The sequence below is a fragment of the Erpetoichthys calabaricus genome, chromosome 10, assembly GCF_900747795.2.
Source record: "Erpetoichthys calabaricus chromosome 10, fErpCal1.3, whole genome shotgun sequence".
In the NCBI taxonomy this organism is placed as follows: Eukaryota; Metazoa; Chordata; class Cladistia; order Polypteriformes; family Polypteridae; genus Erpetoichthys; species Erpetoichthys calabaricus.
This window is the reverse complement of record NC_041403.2, coordinates 57,434,735-57,460,002: the sequence shown is the minus strand read 5'-3', so window position 1 is coordinate 57,460,002 and position 25,268 is coordinate 57,434,735. Positions and strand designations below refer to the sequence as shown.

The following is a 25,268-nucleotide window of genomic DNA, read 5'->3' as shown; positions in this document are numbered from 1 at the left end:
TTTGCACAACATCTGATGGGCTGTGTCCCACTGGCACATAATGCAGAAATGCCTGCACTGCTGCTGGATCATAAATCAAAACTGTTGATTACATGGCAGGACAGACAGAACACACTCATGTACACACAAATGGTTGGCCAATTTAATTTTAATCCATTCATCTTCTAAATTCACTCATTCCAGTTTGGGTTTCCTGTGCAGGCAGACAGGTTGTAAGTCAGATAATAATCCTTTTAGACCTTGGCACATTTCTTCACACCAGGTCATATTGGATACTGGACTGTAGCTCCCATCATAATGAACAATGACTTTGAGGTTTATGTGAATAATACAATACATTTCCTATGAAGTTGCTCTTTTGAAAAACACAGATACATAGATTATATTTGCAAGATGACAACAAAACAATAATATTTCTTAAAATAAAAAATTTCTCATTTAACATACAAAGAAAGAAAGAAAGAAAGAAAAAAGATAGATAGATAGATAGATAGATAGATAGATAGATAGATAGATAGATAGATAGATAGATAGATAGATAGATAGATAGATAGATATACACACACACTATGGTCTGAACACACACCAGAAGGACTAAAAAATAAATAAAATTAAAAAGTAGGAAAAACTTCTGACTTGGCAGTCCAAGCCACAGTGAGGCATTACACAGCTTTATTGCTGTAGGTATAAAGGATCCCCAGTAATATTTCTTGACTTTAATTATCTCTTTAATTATTATTTACATAGTTATTGTCTGTTTTTTTCACCTGTATTATTATCATTCTTTAATTTAATATTATTTATTGTATCAGTATGCTGCTGCTGAAGAATGTGAATTTCCCATTGGGATTAATAAAGTATCTATCTATCTATCTATCTATCTATCTATCTATCTATCTATCTATCTATCTATCTATCTATCTATCTATCTATCTATCTCATTTGTTACTACCTCGAGAAGGTCCATAATGCATAGAATAACCGAGCCTGCCCTTTTTGTTTTTGAACATTAGATCAATCTAGATGAGAACAGGTCATTCAACCCAATAAAGCTTGTCAGTCCTATCCGCTAAGTTCTTGCAAAATAATATCAAGTGTAGTTTTGAAAGTCTCTAAAGTTCTGCTGTATACCACACTACTAGAAACGTATTCCAAATATCTTTGATTCTCTCTGAAGAAAAACTTCTTAATGTTTGTGCGAAATTTACCATTAACAAGTTTCCAACTGTGTTCCCATATTCTTGATAAACTCATTTTAAAGTATCCACTGTAACTAATTCCCCTCATAATTCTGAACACTTAAGTCATTTCTCCTCTTAATCTCCTGTTGTTTAAACTGAAAAGGCTCAGCTACTTTCCTCATAACTCAGTTCAAGAAAACCTGAACTTAGACTGTGTTAATATATGCATAAAGAGGCCTGTTCTTTTAAAATCAGGAATCCATAAGTGTTTTACAAATCTATTATTACAGTATCTAATCAAGGTTAGATTTGTATAGCTTGTTAATGATCTAAATCAGGGGTCCTCAATCACAGTCCTGGAGGGCCGCAGTGGCTGCAGGTTTTTGCTCTAACCTGGTTGCTTAATTAGAAAGCAATTGTTGCCAATAATTTAATTTCATGACTTGTTAGTGCTTTAACTCTGCCATATCAGGCCATTCTCATATTCTAGATTTTTTTTTCCTTTCTAAGGATATCATCCAAATGATTTGAAGGCTAAAATGGAAGAGTAATTCTCAGTCCTTCACTTTTTTCTCTTCACTTTCCTTCCAAGTATTTAATTAAACCCAATAGTGCAAGATAAATACAGAGGGGTGTAAATGGTAACAAGCTAAATGGAGAAATGCTGGTCTCTTTTGTCATTTTAATGTTATTGCTATTTAGGAGAAATTAAAACCAAGGATACAGCTGTTTACGACTAAAATAATCGAGCGAGACAACTAAAGTGAAGCAGAAGTGTTACTTGAGCAGTAAGTGCTTCTTATTAAGCAATTGGGTTGGAGCAAAAACCTGCTGCCACTGCGGCCCTCCAGGACCGTGATTGATGACCCCTGATCTAAATAAATAAAAGTTCTTTATGGAAACTTCATATGCATGGTTCTTTTGGGAACCAAAAATGGTTCTGCTATGGCCTCGATCTGATGAACAGCTCCGGCACCTTTATTTTTAAATGTGTAGGTCCACGACTTAGAACCTATCAGTCAATTCAAACAGGGGATAATTCAAAGAATGGATAGACGTGCCTAAATTTCAAAATCTTGACATTTCTTTTTACCAAAACTCGGCCTGTGGTGCAAGGCAACAAATAAAAAAGCAAATTACGAGCGCTCGACTTTGAGCGTTTCTTTCATTTGCAATCTCTAGCGTTCAGTACCATTTTAACGTTAGGAAAAATGGACACTGCCCGCCTGAACAATACATACATACACTTGATTCTGATATCTTTGAAGACAATGTCTTCTTGCGACGTGATCTGTCATCTCATGGAACATGACTTTTTAATACATCTAATGGTCAATATACTACACTTTCAGTAATCACCTGTCTTATTTGGCTTTACCCGACCGACTGGATGGTATTTTAAGTTTAAGAGTTAAAAGTTTTTTTTTTTTTTCTTGCGCCGTATTTTAACGAAAAAGAATCAGTGTTTTAAAATTTACAATTGTATAGAGACGCGCCATTATGCATTAAAATCAATGCCTCGAATTTTAGATGCTTTTAATGTGGCGAACTGGTAAAAGCTTTCTAGTGCACCGGAATACGTTAAACAAGGTTGTTTGATCCCTTCGGCTCTCCGTACCAGAGAAGCACCCTCTTACTCGATCCGTTTTGCTGCCTTTATTCTCAACAGAAATGTATTTTTAACGGACTTGCTGGTGGAGGAGGGGGGCGGGAGGATGCACCCATAGTAGGAATCTGCAATCGGATAATTGAGCATTATTACCGTAACAGTTCGGGGACAGAATGGAGGAAGCGTCTGCTACGCCGGGCCGCTGTCGGGAGAATGTTCCTGTTAGTGTGAATATCACGCAAATATGATGACTGACTGTTTCTTGGGGAAAGAAAGAAAAAAAGAAAGAAACCACAGCTGCGATCAAGTGGCTTTCATTTCTGGATGTGTATTTATTTAACATGTGCCTTCTTCTGCCAGCGTACATTTCACGTTGCTTCGAGTGCTGCCAGTTGCTGTTCTGATTATTGGTCCTGGCAGTTTTAAAGAAAAGGGACGTTGTCGAAATAATGCCGTGGGTTTGCAGCTGGCATTTTAAGGTAAGCATCTTACTGCGATTTTTTTTCTGATCTACTCGCACACTTTTCCGAATATGGGTGAAAACAAAGTAACGAGTGACTTGCTTTGAAATGAGTGAAGCACTGAAAAAAATGTAATTTAATTTGACTCCCGAATTCACATGTGTATTATTTTCAATATTGCCCATATGCAATTATTTTACACATAAACATACATACCAACCTTGCGAAGTTTTTGGTTCAACTCGCTTGTATTATTTTTTATATCTAAATTACAATAAAGGTTATACTTATTATGTGTACTGTTGTGTAGTTGGTAATAAGTGACAGATTTAATGTTGCGCGACAGAGATGCTCGTGCACGCACGTGCGCGCTCGCGTCTCATAGTACAGAATGCGAGAGACCGTGGCCAGTGCTGTGTACGGTAGAAGTGCCAATGTTTTGCTGTGCAAAGACAGCGCGTGTTTAAACTATTCATTCGAAGAGATGCGTCTTGGGCAAGTCTCTGTCGAACCTCTTGAGATAGACAATCTGCTGATATAAAGCGCACCTCCCTTCTTTGACCCACTTCGGCTGCATTGCTGCTCAGTGCCAACAGGCGCACTTGTGTTGTTGTGAATATTGTTGGATACAAGTCTGGTCATTTGATATAAAAGCCTTCAGAGCACAGTTTAGTAGTGCATAGGTAAAAATAAATTGCTGCCTGGATGACACAAAATGACTCCAGACGTCGCTTTATACTAAAAAAATGTTTTAAAAATCAAGTTTTGCTACAATTGATTAATGCACGTTTTAAAGGCTAAAGAAAATGCATTTTTACGAGCGTGCGTGAACTTTTTATTTTCGCAGTTTTTGTCTGCATTTTGTTCGCTTATTACGGTTTTACCCGTTCCTTTAAACAAACAACTTCCAGATTAGGTTGATTGGTGTGGCAGCGTGCCCGGTGATAATCGCCGTCAAGTCCAGAGCTGGTTCCAGCTTTCTTCGGGGAATAGAATTCTGTTCGCGGCACGTTCAAAAAATATATCACCCAAAAGGCAATATTTTTAAGTTTATCACGTATTGATGCTTAATTCTCAGGGTGTGTGGGTATGTATGAAGACATATTTGGAAGAAGACAAAAAATAAACACCCACTGTTTTCAAACCCACTTTTATACAAAGCGTATGTTAGTTTAAGTACAAATGGGCGATGGAAGTTTTTGTTTGCAGTGAAGTTCTTTTATCAGTAATAATAAAGAGTGGAAGCGATAGGACAGCAGAGAGCATTATTGCGAGCTCACAAGCACTTGAATCCCAGTGCGATTACCGGCTGGGGTGCCGTCTGTTGCAGGAATCCAAAATAATGCTGAAATGTTGAACTCTTGATTAATTAAAAAAAAATTTCGCATGCTGGAGTCCGTATATTAACTCGGTTCTGGTTTGATTGCATTAATCATAGCCATCATGTATTTTTTGCTGAACACGTATATTTACATGCATACACGCTTGTTCATAAGAGATCGTGTTCCCCATCCTGATACACTATTGCCTGCCGTTCTATTTGTTTAAGTATGCCTGCTGGGGAGTTTTATCAGGTGCAATAAAATACAGCAGCTAACAAGCCGCACTTGAAAAACACCCTCGGTGACAACACCCCCGAGCTCTGCTGGATAAAAATAAAGAGTCCAGTCTAGGATTCTAAATGTTCAAGAAGATCACTTAGGTCATGTATGCGGTGGATACTTTAACTAGTATATATCGGCAACATCATCAAAATGTTTTACAGTGTCTTTTCATGTGAAATTTGCTCATAAAAAAGCAGCAAAAACAGAAAATGGTTCAGACAGAATAGTGAATAGTTAAGCATACTGTTAAGAAAAATAGAAAAGAAGCCTCATATATGGCAATCTGAGTTTAGGTAAACTGATTTTTTTTTGGTAATTGATATGACTCTTTCATTTCCAATATTGAAAGCAAAACTGATCTTGTCTGTTTTATGGGGTCCACAGCATGTTAATGCAGATTATACATTTTGAATTGATGGTTCTTTAGAGTAAAGGCAGGATAGTTTATCTGTAATGTCTTGTCAGATGGCTGGCAATGTACATTAGATACTCATTTAAACTTCAACTGAAGTTCATTACTCATGTGATTCTTCAGATTATGCACCTTTTTTTAGGTGTGGTCAAATAGCTCGGGTATTGGGCTGCACCACTGCTTACTTACTGTGTGTCCCTGAATCAAAACATGCAATGAAGAAACCTGAACACAGTTGTACTTTAAAATTTGCCAAGTCTTTTGGAATAAAACCATAATCTAAAAATTTAAATGTGTGAGTTTTGTCTGTATAAATAAATGTGTGTTGTAAAGTCCTGTGGACAGAAGACAAAAAATGTGTAAAAGAGTTGGGGTGCCATTGGCTATTGAATGTAGATTTTTTTTTATTTTAATCAGTGTTGACGAGAGTTGTTGATGCCAGTGCTGGTCCCTAATGACAACCTCATACTGGAGCTGCAAAAACAGGTGAAAGTGGAATTGGTGGTTTGATGGCATTATGTATCTCCTGACCATTCATGGTCTTCCTGGATTAATGACGAAAGCAACAGAAAAGTAAGCTACTTTGCAATCTCCATCTTCCCGGAGGAGATGGGCTTTGCTGGGGGGATAATTTGTGGTGGTAGTGCTTTCACCACACAGCTTGAGTTTCTTATTCTGTCCTTCCCCATGTGTATATTTTAATATACAGTGTATGCGGCTAATGGTTCTCAACCCCTACAGAAAAATTGTCAGTGTCGAATTATTACCTGAAAGTGTGTTTGAAGACATTGTTCCATTATTTCAATTTGTAAATGATACTTTGTAAATTTACAACTATAACAGTTCATTTAACACTCGCAGTTTTACTGTGCAAGCCATGCTCTGTCTGTGTGGTGTTTGCATATTCTCCCCATGTCTGTGTGGGGGTTTCATTGGCCACTCACGCCCTTAATTTTCTAAATGAGCAAATGTGTGCAAGATCCTGAAGTGTGTTATATACTGTACATGGTAAATGCCTGTGATGTATTTCGCTATTTTGTTTAATAATAGCGCTTGAAATGATCAAGCTTGGTCAGTACAGTGGTTCATTATGGTTAGTACGGCTACCTCACAATTTCAGAATTCATGGTTCAGATCCGAGCCTGATCAATGACCCTGCGGTGCTTGCATGTTCTCGCTGTGTTTGTGTAGCTTTTCTGTGGTTTCTTCTAGTGTCCCAAAGACATGGCTATTATGATGATTGCTACTGTCTGTGATTACAGTTGTGTGCCCTACACTGGATTGGAACTTCCATTGCTTACTGCTTTCTGCCCAATGACACCAGTGTAATGGCTTCCCAGGACCCCAGAATTGAATTTAACAGCTTCAGAAAACGTGTGGCTAGATGGATAAAGAATTGCAATAAAAAAATGAAATAAAGTGATTGTGCTGCACATAATCCTGTATCATAATGATCAGGTCTGGAAGATTAATGACTAAGCATGTAAACCCCAAAACAATTTTGATCTGATACTACTTGGATATTTTAAATGTATTCCTAGTACAGCTTTTAATTCTTATTTAACTTGAGCTTGTAAATGGTGAGTATTAACTAAGATCTTGTTTCAGATTGCTGTAAAATCCAAGACCGCAGATAATAAATATTCTTCCATCACAATATATGATTGCAGGTATTTTTCAGAGCAAGCCCCTTGCAGAGCCTAATCATTTAAATCGAAAGGGCAGACACCTTCTCTGTATTCGTAAGAGTTTCTGTTGTATCACATTTCATACTTGGAAGTGGTTACCCCATTAAAGGGACAGGCTGTTCCATGTTCTAAAAAAAGTCTCCTTTTGCAGTAGGACTTAAGCCTGTTTTGACCTTCTTTATCCTGGAATTTTCTTCTCTTGAGGTTATAAGCAGATGAATTTCATGCCTGAGCACTAAGCATGTATGCTAAGTAAGGTAAGAATTTCAGTGTTCTTACCGGAGAAAGCAGAAGTTTGCTGTGGTTGTGCTGTAATCGCCCCTTTCAAGTTTCTCACTCGGTTCCCATTACTGATCTGCAAATCACATCACGACTAATATCTAGGGGAACAGACACAATGGGCCAAGTCATAGCATATATAAAAGGTGTATGTTTCTTGTCTGCCTGTGATGGTTAAATTATGGTCCATGGAAACACAGAAAACAGATTTTCTAAGTACCAAATGGAGCACCCTGTTTATCCCCTGAGGTTAAGTATTAGTGCTTTGCTTTTGTTTTATTAAAAAAGATGCAGTGGCCATTTAACATATATGGTTGGAAAACAAGTACAGTTCCACACAGTAGCCAGTGGCTCCTGCCTCTGAATTGTTACATCTGCTTATACAGACCAAGCTCAATGACTGAATATCCCATTAGCTGACTGGATTATACTGGCTTTGTGTCCGCCTCAGAGTAATTTTCGAGACCCTGCTACTCACCTGGAATTACCAGAGGACTCTGCTCAGCCATATAAACCAGTAAAACTCCTGTGATAATCTAATACGGCCTTCTTGGCACTACAGGTCTTTAGTGTGGTTCAGTGAATGTTTGTAGCATTGGCATATGAAACTTCAACAAGGAGAGTGATGACATCAGTGGCACCCAACACATTCTACAGCAGGGATCTTTGTTCAAATGTGGCCCAGTAATGTGAGGCATCTGGTTGAAGGATGTAAAGACATGGTTGACAAAGCCGATCCAGCAGAAATAGCAAGAAAAGTTCAGAATAACAAGTGGCAGTACAAAGCAAAACACAAATGGACTGTCCATTTATAACAATAGTTTTTATGTTGACTTTATCACAGTGTCATAAATCCACATACAATAGTTTAAAGACACAAGAAAGCAACACAAAAGTCAACACACAAGAAACAAGAAGAATGACTTAATATTTCGATTGTAAGGATCCTGTTAAAAGAAGCCCTCAGGTGGCCATGAGGTAAATGCTATGGATGTGCAAAGGTGTATGGTTTAAGCGAGGGCATACATGAGGCGCAAAAAATGTTAGCTCTTATAACATAAATACAAGGGTCTTCACAAAAGCACTGTTATAAAGGGATATCATGATGGTGCTGTAGTTCGCACCACTGCAGACTACTCGGTTCAAATTCCAGCCCTGTCACTTTTTGTGAGTATTCTGCGTGACATCTGGGCTGGCAATTTTTCTGCCTCATGTAGAGATGTGTCTTATTTGGCCTCCAGTGGAAACCGTTGTGGTCTGTGACGGACTGATGTCACTTTAAGACTTGGTTAATAGCTCACACCCAGTGTTTCTGGGATAAGCCTGGTTTTCCTTTGACCACCTATTGAAACAATATGGTTTGGAAAACTGAGTTTTATTTTTTCCCTAAAGTTAGTAATTAGCAAAAAATAATGAGAGAAATTTACGTTAACATTGGGAATTTGAGCAAAAGTGGTTTCAGCTATATGCTAGCAGACTGTGAAACACCTCTAATTGATTTTCTTGGATCTCGTTTTGTTGTCGGCATAACAGGCAGGTGCTCAGGATTGTTTGCTTTGGGTCCCACTATTTGCTTTCATCCAACAATGTTCAGTATTTTTGCAGGAAAACTCCCTAGCATTATAATGCTGATATTTTCTTTAGCTGCCAGCAGCAATTTGAAACTCCTTTTGTACTTTTTTGTGTGAGGCCATTTTGAAAAATAAAGCTAGTGTACATAAGCATGTTAATACTTTATTGAAAAGTCCCTTTGTATAAGCATCAGCATGGTTATTTTTGAATTATAAAACTCAATAATAGCACAGTAACTCGTAGTTTAGTACTGCTACATCATGGATGGTTTCAAATCCCATGGCCGGTCATTGCCCTATATCCATATAGACACTCTGGTTTCTTTCACCTCTCCAAAATAAGCAGATTAGGCAAATTGGTTATTCTAAAGTAGCCATAATGTGGAATATGCAGGAGTTGGTCTGTCAGAGAACTGGCACCCCATCCAGGGTTGGTTTCTGCCTTGTGCCTAATTCTGCCAGGAACCAGTAAGCCCCCGTGTCCCTGAAATGGATTAGGCTGGTTTAAAAAAGTTATGTTATGACATGGCAGTTCATATTATTATTATTATTATTATTATTATATTGTGGCATGGTGGTGTAGTAGGTAGTGCTACTGTCTTATAGGTCTAGGTGTCTGGGTTGAATTTCTAGTCTGTCCTCTGTGTGTAGTTTACATGTTCCCTCCATCTCTATCTGCATTTTTCCTACATATTCTGGTTTTTATTCCAGTATTTCAAAGAAACATAGGATAAGTACACTCTTAATTGTCCCACTGTTAGTTTACATGTGTCCTGCTCACATTTGGTTCCTTCTTTTCACCAAGGTCCATATGAAGCTTAAATTTGATTTAACAGCTGCAGCAGATTTTAATATCACTGTAATATCATTTGCTTACGGTATTAAAACCATAGCAGTTAGTACTAAATTCTTAAATAAAACTAAGATCTGAGTGAAATTACCGTTGTGAAACTGTGGCATTGATGAGGCATTGAATGTGAGACATGTCGAGTGATTGACCACACCTGCACCCAAATCGAGTCATTGGGGGCTTCACATACATAAGAAGATGAAAGAAAAAATTAACCCTTTGACATGAACCTTATTTGTTTTAGGTTTGTACAATTTTTTTGCAATTTAATACCTCGTCTCTGCAATGTATAATGCTGACTTGGTCTGTACATTTCTTTTTTATGTTTCAGTAATGATGTAAAATATATTGCAATCACACTGACTTGACTTTCACACTGATTTTCCAGGACTATACAGTATTTTGACAGAATAATTTTAGCGATCACCACAGTGTTGCTCACTGGAGCATTTTAAGTTTGAGCAGAATCCCCTTAAGATTTGTATTTCACACTCTGGAGCTTTTAAAATAGATTGTAGTTCTGCTTTCTCATGATGCTATATACTTATCTGTCCTGTCTTAAGTTTTAAACTTTAAAAATCAGGTTCTCATTTTTGTTTTATTCCATCTACTTTGACTGTTTCCAGCACTAAGACAATTTGGTTTACATCTACCTTCCCAAGTGAATTCCTTTCTGTCAAGGATGTTCTTCTATTTTCCTCACTTAGTTTTTCTTCTTCCTTCTCTCTCAATGAGCTGTATAAAAAATTGTAATTATTTAAATGGTGCTGTTGGCAACAGAATGTAATAATTGTAGTAATGCAAGTTATGAAGCATTTCCAAGGTTGGCATTTGTAAAAATTCAAATCTTTATATTGGGAGATGTCCTAAGGCCCTGTGGTAGAAGTATTCAGAATAAAGTTTGATTCATGGTAAGGGATGACGTATATCAATATATCATTTTTTTATATATCTTTGTTTGTTAATATGACTGTATTGTTGAACATTCTTTCACAGCTTAAAATATGAGACAGTTGCTCAGTTTTGATGTAGTGCTCAGAGACATGCAGTTAACCAGATATGTGATTTAAATTATCAAATTGACTTTTAGTAGTGCAAAAATGATGCTGGAAAAGCTGGAACCTGTCCATCCATCCATCCATCCATCCATCCATCCATCCATCCATCCATCCATCCATCCATCCATCCATCATCAAACATGTTTAATCCATGCAAAGTCATTCGGTAGCTGGAATTTATTTTGGCAGTATCAGGTGCAAGGCAGGAAGCAAACCAACTGATCGCGAGGTACACTGATACAGACATCCACACCCAGTCTTACCAGCCCAATTTAGAGTCATCAATTGAAGTATTCTATTTTTGGCATGTACAATAGGAGGACCTCCCTTCTTGACCATATTTTGTGCATAAAATTACACCCTTATGAAAAGAGTAAAGCAATAGGCGTCTTCAGCAAAAATGATCAATAACTTGAAGTTGAGCCTATCACTTCAGCCAGCCTCAGGGGTGCACCATCTAATGGAATATGAAGAGTGAAAATTACACTTTTTCATGAAACTTAGAAGAAGATGTGGATCGATAATATAGGCGGGGCAGTGTCATTTTATGCTATTTCAAAGTTGCTGGTCATGAATATAATATTTTTAAAGTTTGGTTCTTTACTGGTGGTTCTAGCCCTCTAAGAGCCACTCCCAGAAGGTTAACTGTGACAAAATTCAAACATAAGCATATGATGTATCATTTTAAACTTTTTCAGGTTTAGTGATTACAAATATGTTATTTTGGATTTTTGTTCCTTTACTAGGGATCTAACACACTATGGATTTCAATCAGTGGAGGAAAATTAGAATCGCGAATAATTGGACTTTAAATATTTAAATTCAAGTGCACATTTTAATATTTCAAATATGTAATGCAACTCTACTTGTTTATCATGTACTTCTACCTTTTGAAGTAAATCATAAGAAATGTAATGAACACCCTGACTTATGGCATCCATCCATCCATTATCCAACCCACTATATCCTAACTACAGGGTCTGCTGGAGCCAATCCCAGCCAACACAGGGCGCAAGGCAGAGAACAAACCCCGGGCAGGGCGCCAGCACACCACAGGGCACACGCACACACTAGGGGCAATTTAGGATCGCCAATGCACCTAACCTGCATGTCTTTGGACTATGGGAGGAAACTGGAGCACCCGGAGGAAACCCACGCAGCCACAGGGAGAACATGCAAACTCCATGCAGGGAGGACCCGGGAAACGAACCCAGGTCTCCTTACTGTGAGGCAGCAGCGCTACCACTGCACCACCATGCCGCCTGACTTATGGCAGCTTCTTAAAATTCTGACTTTTTACAGTTGTTATTGGTGCACACTAGAAGACCGCAATGTTTGCTGTAGTGTAAGTCAAGAACATTTTTTAATAGGGATTCATGTTTAACATTTCCAGTTTTTTCCCCTAATGCATCCAGATATAATGCTTATGTCCTAATCAGCTAGTGAGGGCAAAATATATGTAACCTATTAAATGGCTTAAACAAGGTGAAACTTTTTAATAGTAGTAGTAGTGGTAATAGCAGTGATAATAGTACTAGTAGCTGTAGTAATATTGTCATGTCTGCAGCATACAGTGACAAATTTACTTGCTTGTCCACCCAACATGCAGTATGTTGCCATTCTCTGGCTCCTTGATAAACAAGAATGTAGTAAAATACATAACTTCATTTTAATTAGTAGAAAACACAAATCAGCTTAGCCAAAGCAACCCTTACTCCTGTTTCTATGCTCCCGTAATATGTGTATGGATGTTCTTGTCTTTTATTGAAGTTCTTTCTTTCTCTCTCTCTCTGTTATTAGACTACATTAAATATGTTTTTGCAGTTCAACCTAATAATATTTAAAAATGGGCCAGCACAGTGCCACAGTAGTTAGTGCTATTGCTGTACGCCTCCGCAGTTCTGGGTTTGATTTTTTGCCTGCTCACTGTTCCCTTGGAGCCGTCATTTCTCCCAATATCTGCATAGGTTTTCCTTCAATTCCTCTGCGCACCCCCATCCCCAAATTTGTGTGTTAGCTTAATTTTAAATTGGCAGGATGTGTGTGTGAATGTGCCCGATGCTGCCAGGATAGGCACCACTGTCCCTGACCAGGATAAGAGGGTTAGATAATGAATTGACTGTTAGTTTTTTAAAATGTATTTTCACATTTTAGTTGTAATTAGTTTGTTTTAATTTACTTGGTAAGAATGTGCAACTTTCTTACAGTACATAATAGAGTCGGGTTCATGTTGTTCTCTTTGGTGTCTTTTGTGAGAGAATTCTCAAAGCCATTGGCTGTACACCAAAGCAGGAGCTTAGAAAGAAATGCCAGACCAAGAACATTCCAGATGAGTTAGAGGATGTGAATGTAGGTATTTTAAAAAGTGTCATAAAAAGTGTAGTTGCTTCAGTGATTTTCTGAGTCAAGCAGGCAAACAAGGTGGCACCATGCCTTTTCATCAGAGTCGCAACAAGGTACCCTACGATTTGTTTCCTTATGATTACTTCCCTGTAGCTTTTTTTTTGTGATTTTTTTTTTTCTTCTAATACACGATAATAACTGTAAACATTCCTAGTCCTGGAAGGATACAGTCACTTTTATTTCTACCAATTCCTTAATTAGAAAGCATTTCAGGTATATTTGTAAATAGCTGTAGGCAATACACATTTCAGTATTTCATGCTACCATTTAATTTCATAATGGCCATCAGTTCTGACTGTGTTTCTGTAATTGAATAGATCCACTCAGGAAGTCAATCCACTGACTGTATGTTTAGCCAGTATGATTGCGCACCACACAAAGAAAGAACCAGTCACTGAGGGGTGCATTGGCTCAATTAGTGTACTCGTTCATTCATGTAGTGGCCGCAGCCGTGACCCTGAAAAAGGTTTACAAATATAATTGCAGCTTGTGTACTGCAAAACAATACATCATTAATGGAAACCGAACAAGATGTACGTGAAAGTGTGTGTGCTGATGAATTTCAAGTGCCAGAAAATGCTTGTGGTTGTGTTGGCACAGGCTGTGCTGCTGTCAGAGGACCTTTTTTTGTTTGTTTTAGCCTTCTAGTGATCTCTCTGCCATTATCAGCAGTGTTCTTTTTCAACTCACAAACATATTATTGAAGATTGTTTTTTCTTGAATTTTTCTAGTTCTACAACCCATACATCATAATATGCTGCCCTCTAACATAAGCCTTTTTGTTGGTTGTCTATCATTGTGACCTCTTATTTAACACATTCAATATGTCTGTACTGTATTCTGTCACTTAAAATGTGTTGCAGGTGTCAACTCTTTCTTGTGGGTTACATTTTCTTTAATGAATTTAGCTGTTTTTATCTACAGTATGTTTTGACTTATTTATTTTTATATGTGTACATTCAGAGAAGAAACAATATTAAAATGAACGATATATTACTCAAAAACAAAGATCATTAATTCAATAACAATTGGCATGTAACATTTTAAGATTTGGCCGGAGGATTATCACCCTCCAGTCATTTTAAAATTTTGTGTTCCTTTGTTCCTCTTTTATTGAATTTTTGATCTTTGTTTTTGATTAATGTATAGTAACATTTCTGCTTTGATTAAATGTGTACTTAGTGTATTTTTCCACTAAATGTGAGTTTCCTTCAAAAAAAAAAAAAAAACTCCCAAAGCTAATTGTTCCCTTTTAGATCTTGGGGGAGTGGAGGCAGCAGGAGCCACTTCAGATTTTCCTGGTAAATGATTTGTATTTTATATTGATTAAAATTAAGTTCTGTATTTTGATACACTCTTGTCACGCCATACACTTTTCATGTGACATTACTTACAAATACTTCTACTACAATTACTTCTACTATTACATATGCTTCCTAATTAAAGGATAAGTTGGCTATTTTTCAAGTCAGAGTTATTTCCTCACAGTCATTGAATATATTAATTTGCCACTTAAAACCGGGTTCTAAAGTGAGGCTTTTTTATACATTTTAAAAAAATCTTCTTGGTTCTTGCATCTTACAGTGGGACTGAAAGATTACCAAGGTCCATAGGTTTAAATCTCACCAAACACATCCACTTTGAAGCAGCAAAGGTTTCAATTTAAGTAAACCTGTGATAATGAAAAACTAGAAATAAGTATTTTATCACAGATTCTTGTAACTATTTTTCTTAATGTAAGAATACATTTCCTGTTCGCTTGTCTACTCACAGCCGCCAATGTGGGTAGAGTTATGACAACCCAATGCTGAACAAAGCCCATTACATTCTGGGTTATTTTACATAGCCTGTGTTGTCAATGCACACGGAATAGCAGTACAGTGAAAAGAGCACATGTGAGTTTCATTATACTTTGTACACATAACAATAAATCCAAACTGAATCTAATTACACTGTATTTTACCTGGACCAAGTACCTCCTCCCTTTTCCAGAGGTTGAAGTAAGGACAATGGTGAACCAATGCCATGGAGTAAGACAAACAGGGTAGTTGGTGAAGTAAAGTGTGCAGCCGGTCTCCTTTTAAAATGGCTGAATCTCACAATAGTGGTTTGCTTTTTTACCTTCTTATAACAACATGGATGTGCTGTTTTCCAATATGTGTTGTAAATGGCCCAGAGGACAGGTGGGTGTCCCGCCCATGACAGAGGTTGAATCCTTACCCAGCCGGGATGCCATAATGGAAGGTTAGACTGAATGAGGGCAATACCCTGCTGGGATGCCTTACGATTCCCATCCTGATTGGGATGCCCGAAGGTTGCAGGAATTGGCAAGAGAGGAAGGCGGGGAGTATTTCATCCTCCACTTTAATAGGTGGTAGTGTCCCTTATATGGAGTCCCAGTTTGTTGGACCCCTGCAGGGCTACATGAGAGTTGGACTCTGGAGGTGCAGTCCTGTAGGGTGGCACTGCCTAGGGAGAACCTTCCTGGCTTTCTCATGACACAGAAGTGCTTTCAAGTGGCCACATCACGTCACTGGAAGTATTCCCGGGTCCTCCATAAAAGAGGCTGTGCTGCCTTGTCTAGGCGAGACAGAGCTTGAAACAGAGATAGACAACACTCAACAGGAGGAGTAACAGTAGGGTGTGTAGAGAGGGAAAGATGAAGAAACACCTATCTATTGTTGATGTTTTGTAATAAAATCCCTTTACTTGAACCTGGGACTGTGTTTTGTGTGTTTGTGTTTGGGATTTAGGGTTCTGTGGTGCCCTCTAGCATTCACAGTGTGTAATCTCAAGATATGGATCAATACTCGATTAAGATTTTTGGCTTGAAAAATGGACATATTCAGTAAGTTTAAAAACTTTTCTTTTTAATGGAACCCCGGTATCCATAAGCTCCATTATAAAAATAAAAGAGGAAGCTAGTTATTTTTTAAAATGTATAAAATTTGCTTCATCTTAGAGCGCAATTCCAGGTGGCAAACTAATATACACCATGATTGTGAAGAAATACTGTAGCTTCAACCTAATTACTGAACTTGTCCTTTTGGTTAATTTCACTTTACATGTAAACCTATCCAAGAAAAACTACTGTAAAACAAGAAGCGATTAACATTATGCAGATAGTCGGAATGTAAAAGAGAAGTCTGGAATAGTTCAGAATTGCTACTCCATTACTGGGCATGCATTATATACACCACATCATTTCTTTCTCTAGCATGTTTTCATACCATTTGACACAGTTTATCATGTATTTCTTTCTGTTTTAATTGCAACTCTGAATTGAATAAGCAGATTAGAAAATGTATGCATTGATGGATATTTATCATTTTAATTGTTATTATTTGAGTAAAAGCTGAGCTCTGTCTGTATGAGTGTTGGCAGTCCTGTGGTTCCACTGGTAACTATAAGGCAGGACGTTTGTGAGAGATTAAAAGCAGGCCTTGCTGTACAATACTACATAAATTCCAGCACTGAAGTAGACTATTCATTGTTGGTGAGTCTCTTAACTTTGGATTATTTTAGGAATATGTCATAGATCTAAAACTGACAGTGTTAAATAAGACTGTTGTGAGCTGTTTGTTGTCGGCTATTATAGGAGGAGATCATGGGTGATTTAAATAATCGATTTAGTATCTTGATCATTGTTTGACTTTTTTTAATTTCAGTTAATCATTTTTAAATTCAAATTTAAATTTCAGCTTTTTTTTGTATAGCGCTCTTCACTGAGTGTAGGCTTAGAGTGCTGTAATAATCTGTCAGGTAAATTTAATTACAAACTTTAAAAGTTACTAATTGCATAATGAGTACACATAAAGACACAGATTAGTTTATGTGGAGAGGAAAACAAAGTAGTTTGAAACTGATTAACATAATTCCTTAGAAGGCTGGCGGCCTTCAACATCTGCAATAAGATGCTGCAGATGTTCTATAAGTTGTGGCGAGCGCCCTTTTCTATGCGGTGGTGTGCTGGGGAGGCTGCATAAAGAAGAGGGATTCCTCACGCCTGGACGAACTGGTGAGGAAGGCAGACTCTATTGTAGGCACGGAGCTGGACAGTTTGACATCCGTGGCAGAGCAACTGGCACTGAGCAGGCTCCTGTCAATCATGGAGAATCCACTGCATCCACTGAATAGTATCATCTCCAGACAGAGGAACTGCTTCAGCAACAGATTGAGTCACTGTCCTGCTCCACTGACAGACTGAGGAGATCGTTCCTCCCCCACACTATGTGACTGTTCAATTCCACCCAGGGGGGTAAACGTTAATATTATACAAAATTATTGTCTGTCTGTTATACCTGCATTGTTATCACTCTAATTTAATATTGTTCTTTATCAGTATGCTGCTGCTGGAGTAAGTGAATTTCCCCTTGGGATTAATAAAGTATCTATCTATCTATCTATCTATCTATCTATCTATCTATCTATCTATCTATCTATCTATCTATCTATCTATCTATCTATCTATCTATCTATCTATCTATCTATCTATCTATCTATCTATCTATCTATCTATCTATCTATCTATCTATCTATCTATCTATCTATCTATCTATCTATCTATCTATCTATCTATCTATCTATCTATCTATCTATCTATCTATCTATCTATCTATCTATCTATCTATCTATCTATCTATCTATCTATCTATCTATCTATCTATCTATCTATCTATCTATCTATCTATCTATCTATCTATCTATCTATCTATCTATCTATCTATCTATCTATCTATCTATCTATCTATCTATCTATCTATCTATCTATCTATCTATCTATCTATCTATCTAGCTAGCTAGCTAGCTAGCTAGCTAGCTAGCTAGCTAGCTAGCTAGCTAGCTAGCTAGCTAGCTAGCACATAACAGTATTAGCCTATTAATTCTTTGTTGAACTATAGCTACTTGGCAATGGAGGAGAGGAAAACAAAACTGCAGTCTGCAACATCCCTGGAGTCCATGATCACTTATAACACAAAGTCAAAATATAAAGTCCAGCGCAGTCACAGTCCTGGAGACCGAGACCAACTGCCCACTTGTCTTTGATAGGTTGTCTAATATGACCACAGAATCTTTCCATATGTGGATTCCAAAAAAAAAAAAAAAAAAGCTGTCTTTAAACGTTGGTAAAGGTGTACTTGACAGTGTTTTTCTTCTTTATTAATGGGTGGCGAGTATGTGACAATTTAGCAGTGCCTTGTGCATGAGTGCAAATTGGTTAATTGCAAAGTATATGGTTGTCCCTTGGTATCCAATAAGGACTGGTTCCAGGACCTTATATTAAATGCGTAGTATTTGCTTATAATTTAGGCACATACTTCCGTATACTTTAAATCATCTCTAGATTACTTATAATGTCTAATATAATCTAAATTCTATTTAAATAGTTTTTTAAACTGTACTGTTTAGGGAATAATGATGAGAAAAAGTGTCTATATGTTCAGTACAGACACAACCATTGCAGCCTCATTACATAGTGCACGTCAGCAGCAACATCACATTTTTTTCTTTCAACACTTAGATTGCTTTCATTTAGTGACCTGGAGGAGAAATATACATAATAAAACACAGAATATTTAAAATACTAGAACATATGGAAATTATAACTAGAGAAAATATAAATTCTCTCTCTCTCGCACACACACACACACATACATTACACAAAATACAAGCAGCGAACAAATAAGACGTGATGCGAACAACACTCAAACAACGACTGAGGATATGTGCGTTGACAGGCGGCTACAGTAGGGTATGCCTACACTTTAGTTCATTCACATGGATTCAGTGTAGTGCTCAGCTTATAGCAAATTCAAGTTTTGATTTTTGGATCTTCCTGGAATCTTATTTATTTTTTACATTTTTGATCTGTGGCTGGCTAAATTCACAGATATGAAACCTGTGGATATGGAGGGCCGACTGTTTTATCAGCATACACATACAGTGCTAGTATGATTGAAATACAGCAAATTCTCAATCTGAGTATCATGCCACAGCTGAAGTTTACTGACCTCTTCGCGTGCCATGCCCTTTCTGATAATAACCCTTTGCAGCTTGGAAAGTGCATAAGAGGGTCCTCCCAAAACATGCCACATGCTTTAGAGGATATCTTTGGAAAAGCAAAATGTAACCAAACTGCTAGTCAGGAAGGCTTAACTCAGGTAGTGTAACACGGACACTGGAAGCAACAGTAGATCTTATATTGCGGCAGAATCTCAAATTTTCTTGAACACTTCCACTTGATTGTGCAAGCCAGGTATACAGTAGGTGCGCAGCTATGCAACAGTTATGTCTTTAACGAGATGGTTCACCATAGGCAACAACATTTCAACCCAGTTAAAACATTGCCTTAAAAAGCAAGACAAATGAAAGTGTTTGACGTTTAAGCTGTTACTTGTAAAGGTAGCGTATATTCTAAAATAGTAGGTTATGAATTTTTACCCCACACACACTGTTCATTTTGATTTATGATCAGTTATTTTGTAAGTAATACTCTTGGCCTCTTTATTTTACAAAGTCTGAAAGGCTGGCACTGAAATTTTATTTAAGGTGAATAATGTTTCTTGTCAGTTGTATGATTCATTATCTTTTTAGTTTATTAATTTAGTGGTAACTGTAATAGTAATAGAAATAATTTTAATTCTGAATTGTAACTGTTTCTGACAATTATTTGTCATACAAAGTTTCATAATTATCACAGTGTCAGAGATAAAGAAAAATTCCATTTGTGCTTGGAGAAATCTATTTACCGTTAGACAGCCGAGTTTACGTGACTTTTGTAAAGTTTTATTGAGGGGCTCTTCAGATCTTTTCATATTAACTAGATCTGGAAAGTAAAGCTGTATGATTCCATAATGACTTTAGCTTCATTCTAACCTTACTGAAGTTATTGATGTTTAAAATGTAGATCATAAGCTACAGATAGAATATGCAGACTTTCCACAGAACTCATAATTCTGAAATCCGCTAAGGCCCATTCGGAATCATCATTTAAAATCAAGTCATGTTATTACAGAATTCTGGTGATAAAACTGCTAGTGATGCCGTTCCTGGAAACTTTTAGTAATTCTGCATATCTCGGTGTGTACCATTCTCTTTCTATTCTTGATGTCCTGGGTGGCACTTTATGTCAACCTGGATTTTTTTTCATTCCTTTCTCTTTTCATGATGAAATGGGTCCGTACAAGGGACAAAGAATCATTAATGAGACAACTGAATTCAGATCATTATTGTCTTCCAGCAAAACAGATATTTTTCTCTGCTGCAGTAAATTGTAAAAATTCAGGAATGGGTAGGACAACCGATTTGTAAAGCGCAGATACAGTAGATTTGGACTTTTTCCCCCAAAGAAGTTTCTTTTTTATTATGTAGATATGAATTTTCTATATTTTTTTTTTCTATATTGCCTGTCCAGGTCTGTTTCCTCCCTGGAACTCAGTGCTGCCAGAGTTGACTCCAACCCCCTGAGACATAAATTGGACTGAACAGGCATGAGAATGTTATGTGTTTTGTTTTCCCTTTTGAATGCTGGCCTAACCATATTCATACTTTATTATTTACTTATAAGTATTCTGAAACATTGAAAATTTAATTTTTCTATATTCCTACTTCATATGTATATTCTTGTTGTAAAGGTGTAAAGAGTTTTGGGCTTATAAATGAACATAGCCTGCATAGGAATTAGTTGAATGCATTTGAAGTTCTCTGTATACCTTTATACAAATCAGACATGCAAACCTCTTCAACAACTGCAGCATTCAAGAAGGCCTTTAATGTTAGCTTTCCATGTTCTTGATCATTCACCAGGAGAAACATGTAAGTAGATGAATTTTATTTACATTGCACAATGTGAAACACGGATGTGGTGTATCATTATGTACTCTATATGCAAAATGAGAAAGGCTGTACAGTTTACAAGAAAAACGTATTTTTTTAATCCTGAAATGGGCTGTGGGAGACAATCAAAACACTGTCAGCCTTGTGGTGGTGTTTGGCTGTACTCCTTGCAATGCACAATGAAAATGAATCCACATGGGTACTTAAATAAAACAAAGGATAGACCCAAAGGCCTGTTCTTGTCCCTTTCAATATTCTGCTTGTCTGTTGTCTGTAGGGTCCTTGCTGAGAGCACAGTTCATTTCTGGTCACATCACTACTTAGACAGGTCCAGTGAAAGAAGGGGCTTGGCCAGAGTCACAGGGTCGGAAGTCACATCACTGTCCTAAAAGTCGTCTTCCGCTCAGAAGGAAAAAAAAGGGGGTTCCTTAAGGACAGTATAATACTCTTATCCTTCCTAGAATGTTCCGTTTCTGAGCCATTTGGCTGTGTGTGAGGGAACAATAATTAATGGGGATACATTTTGCTGAACACTGTCTCCAATGCTTTATTTTGGATTTTTCAGTTTTGGTGGACACGTTTGTCTTATATACAGTATATCCACCCACACCTATTTCCAGTCCCGTTTTAGTTTTGAGTTTGATTTTTCTGAGAAGCAATTGGGGTGTAGGATGTTTTCTACTGTAATGTTGACATTGCTGATGTTGTTGTTGTTGTGCAGATGAAATTTACACTGGTATAGTCTCTTGACCTGCTAGAATTGCTCAGCCCATTTCTTTAGAGTGCCAAGATTCTTTCTGCCACAGAATGTAGTTCTTGTTTATTTTTTCTTTAAATCAGGTATATGTATTGATATGCTTCTATATAGCTCATATTTCTACTAAGATCTGAATAAATCGCTTTGGAAGAACCTGATGCAGTCATTGGATTAAAATAGCAGAGTTTTTATATACATGAAAAACCTTGGGGAATTCTCTCTTCATATATATGGTGATGGATAACACATATGTGTGGGCTTTCTGGGAGGCCAGTGTGATGCAAGGAGAATGGGGAGATAACCTGTCAGGACTACATGCTTCCTCAGTATACTAGATCAGGGTGGGCAATCTTGGTCTTGGAGATCTGCAGTTGCTGCAGGGTTTTATTCCAACCCAGTTTCTTAAAGAGAAGTCAGTCAGAAGTGACATTTTTCTGCCTCAATTTAGTGGTCTTTAGTGATTTGTGAAGGTTCCCCACCCGTAATTGCTTATTTCAGTCTTAAACAGCAGCATTCATTGTTTCAATGGCTTCTTATTAGCAGTAAGTTGTGGACGACAAAGGAGCCAGCAGTTGTCCATCTAACTTGTTTCCATTTACATCTGTGTGGATGCAACAGACACTATTTGGTTTAATAAAACACTTCATAGGACAATGTGACAGACTGAAAATGATCCATTTTAGGCTTCTAATCATTTGGATGCTGTCCTTGAAAGGAAAACATCTACGATATAAGAACCTAACATTCTTTAATTTAAATGCCAATATTCCAACTCTCTCTCGCAAAGTGTGCCTTACTGCTCTCTATTTACAGAAAGTTCTTATCCAGACAAGTCTTGTGCAAAAGCTCAAATACAATGATGCCTTGAGTAATGGAGCATCTACAACTAAATTACTATAAAGCTTTGAAGAAAAGATGCAGAAAAAATCATTTTTTGTGATTGGCCAACTTACTGTTCACCGACTGAGGCTTTTGTAATGAAAATCAATCAATTTAAATTGTCGGCCGATCGATTGAAGCATCACTAGTTCCTGATGGCATTACGAATTGCAGGTACAAGTTAGTCAAATGCCAGGGGAACTGCATGAGCAAGCTGCTATTACAGCAACTCACTTCTCCTGCTGGCTGAGGTAAGTTAACCATACAAGCAAAGAAAAAGGTCGAAAAAGTCACATGTAGGGAAAGGCGTTAAGTAAGTGTTACTCTGTAAGCATACAGTGAACAAATATATACTTTTCACTAAAAGCAACCTCATATCTGCATTGTCTGCATTATTAAAGTGCATTATTTGCAACTGCTCTGTGTCGCGCTCCAAAGCACCCAACAATTTTACCTTGAGGCTTAAATAAATATTTTAACTCACCATTAGGTACTTCTTTCAAAAATGTTGCATATAATAAGTTTCAATTACAATTAATCGCAGATTGTTCTCATTCAACAACTAATAATAGCACGTCAGTCAACATCACTGGAGTTGGATTCTGCTCTCTATAAAAGCTGTTGAGGTACCACAAGTCTATTTTGGTCATGTTTTTAACTACATGATTTTTTAAAATACTGTTAAAAAGCGTGTGTTTAATGTAGTCTACTAATGCATTCAGTTACATTCTATTATTGCTGTTCTTTTTGAATATGACTCAGTGTTAACAAACTATTTAATAACCAATAATATGATAGGTGGCACGGTGGTGCAGTGGGTAGCACTGCTGCCTCGCAGTAAGGAGACCTGGGTTCCCTTCCCAGGTCCTCTCTGCGTGGAGTTTGCATGTTCTCCCCGTGTCTGTGTGGGTTTCCTCCAGGTGCTCCGGTTTCCTCCCACAGTCCAAAGACATGCAGGTTGGTGCATTGCTGATTCTAAAATTGTCCCTAGTGTGTGTGTGTGTGCATGCCCTGCGGTGGGCTGGCGCCCTGCCCGGGGATTGTTTCCTGCCTTGCGCCCTGGATTGGCTCCAGCAGACCCCCGTGACACTGCAGTTAGGATATAGCGGGTTGGATAATGGATGGATGGATGGATAATATGGGGGCGGAGTGGTGGCTCTGAGGCTAAGGATCTGCGCTGGTATCCAGAAGGTTGCCGGTTTGAATCCCCGTCACTGTCAAAAGAGATCCTACTCTGCTGGGCCCTTGAGCAAGACCCTTAACCTGTAATTGCTCCAGGGGCGCTGTACAATGGCTGACCCTGTGCTCTGACCCCAAGGGGTATGCGAAAACTAACAAATTCCTAATACAAGAAATTGTATAAGGCGAAATAAAGAACAAAAAAAAAAAAATATGATAACTGACTCTTTGATGAAGTAACTAAAAAATGTGAATACTCCAACTTTCAAATCAGTTAAGTCCCCAAAAATATCTAATAGTTATATCATGTGTACATTTTCTAACTTGTTTTATGTTTATTTTTATTATATGATCTAGGGAATATATAATTGAATATGTAATATTTTATTAGACTATTTAATTTACCTTTTTTCCCATTCGAGGGTTTCAGGATGTTAAAGCCACATATGTTAATGTTTTGTGGTGCAAAAAAAACTGCCTAATCTAAAGCTGCACACCCTTGTTGATGGAGATTGGGGTGTGTGAAGAAAACCCTTAAATACAAGGGGAGAATGTACAGACACCAAGAAGACTGTGATGGGGTTAGGAATTGAAGCCGGGACACTATGGTTATAAGGCTGCATTGTGCGACTTTCTTTTAAAGAAATATTGTTTTTATTTAAGTAATAACACAATATATGGACCTCATGTGATGCTACTTGTTCGGCAGATTACTGGCATATAAATGAGTATATGTCTAATAATGCATTTGTGAGTCTAAAATTTTACCGGCAACTCATCTTGCCTGAAGGGTGTCCTGAGTTGCCTCAAAAGCTTGCATATTGTAATCTTTTTAGTTATCCAATGAAAGGTGTCATTTTGCTTGACTTCCCAGTGCATCCATAATGGCTAGCATTGTACAACACCCTACTACTGCCAGCAATTCTAAAAAGACTGCCTATTCTTTAAATGATCATTCAGACTTTCTGCAGGGCTGAGTGTTAATTTTCCTGTAATGCTGCAAGTGACCCGGCCACCTGGAATTCACCAGATTCTGTCTTGGTAGCAGCTCTCATTTTCTACTAATTAGGTTTTTCAGCTTTGACATTGTACTTCATAACTCCTTATGCGTGTAAAGCCAACTCTCACTTCTTACTAGCTGATTGCAAAGGTGGAAGAGGAGGAGGGAAAGTGAGACACAAGAAACAAAGAGTGCAAAGATAAGAGAGAAGCTTTTGTTACTCAGTAGTGAAATATATGAAAGCAGAAATAAAAAATGGATCTATTCTGAGACTGCAGGCTGGTCTTTTATATGTTTTCTATTAACAAGTGGCTGCGTGATGAAACCAAAAATCTTTCTGACCCAGATAGTCAGATTCATACAGTTTCTTTTTTGGGAAATTCATGGCTGTTTGAATCCTATTAAGTTCTTTCTTGCAGATTGCAGAAAGTCAGTTAGATTGGCTCCTGGTAGTGGCATCAGCCTTTGTCTCTTTTGGGTTTTACCTTTTCTGCTTGTACA

General features: G+C 37.6%; 1 protein-coding gene across 1 annotated transcript in view; it reads left to right on the top strand.

Annotated features, from left to right (window-relative positions):
• Positions 1-2,810: 2,810 nt before the first annotated feature.
• b4galt2 (UDP-Gal:betaGlcNAc beta 1,4- galactosyltransferase, polypeptide 2) overlaps positions 2,811-25,268 on the top strand; it is a 623,387-nt gene continuing 600,929 nt past the window's right edge. The window contains exon 1 of the mRNA XM_028811284.2: positions 2,811-3,269. The gene's annotated coding sequence lies outside the window, so the exon portion shown is untranslated. The remainder of the gene's footprint in view (positions 3,270-25,268) is intronic.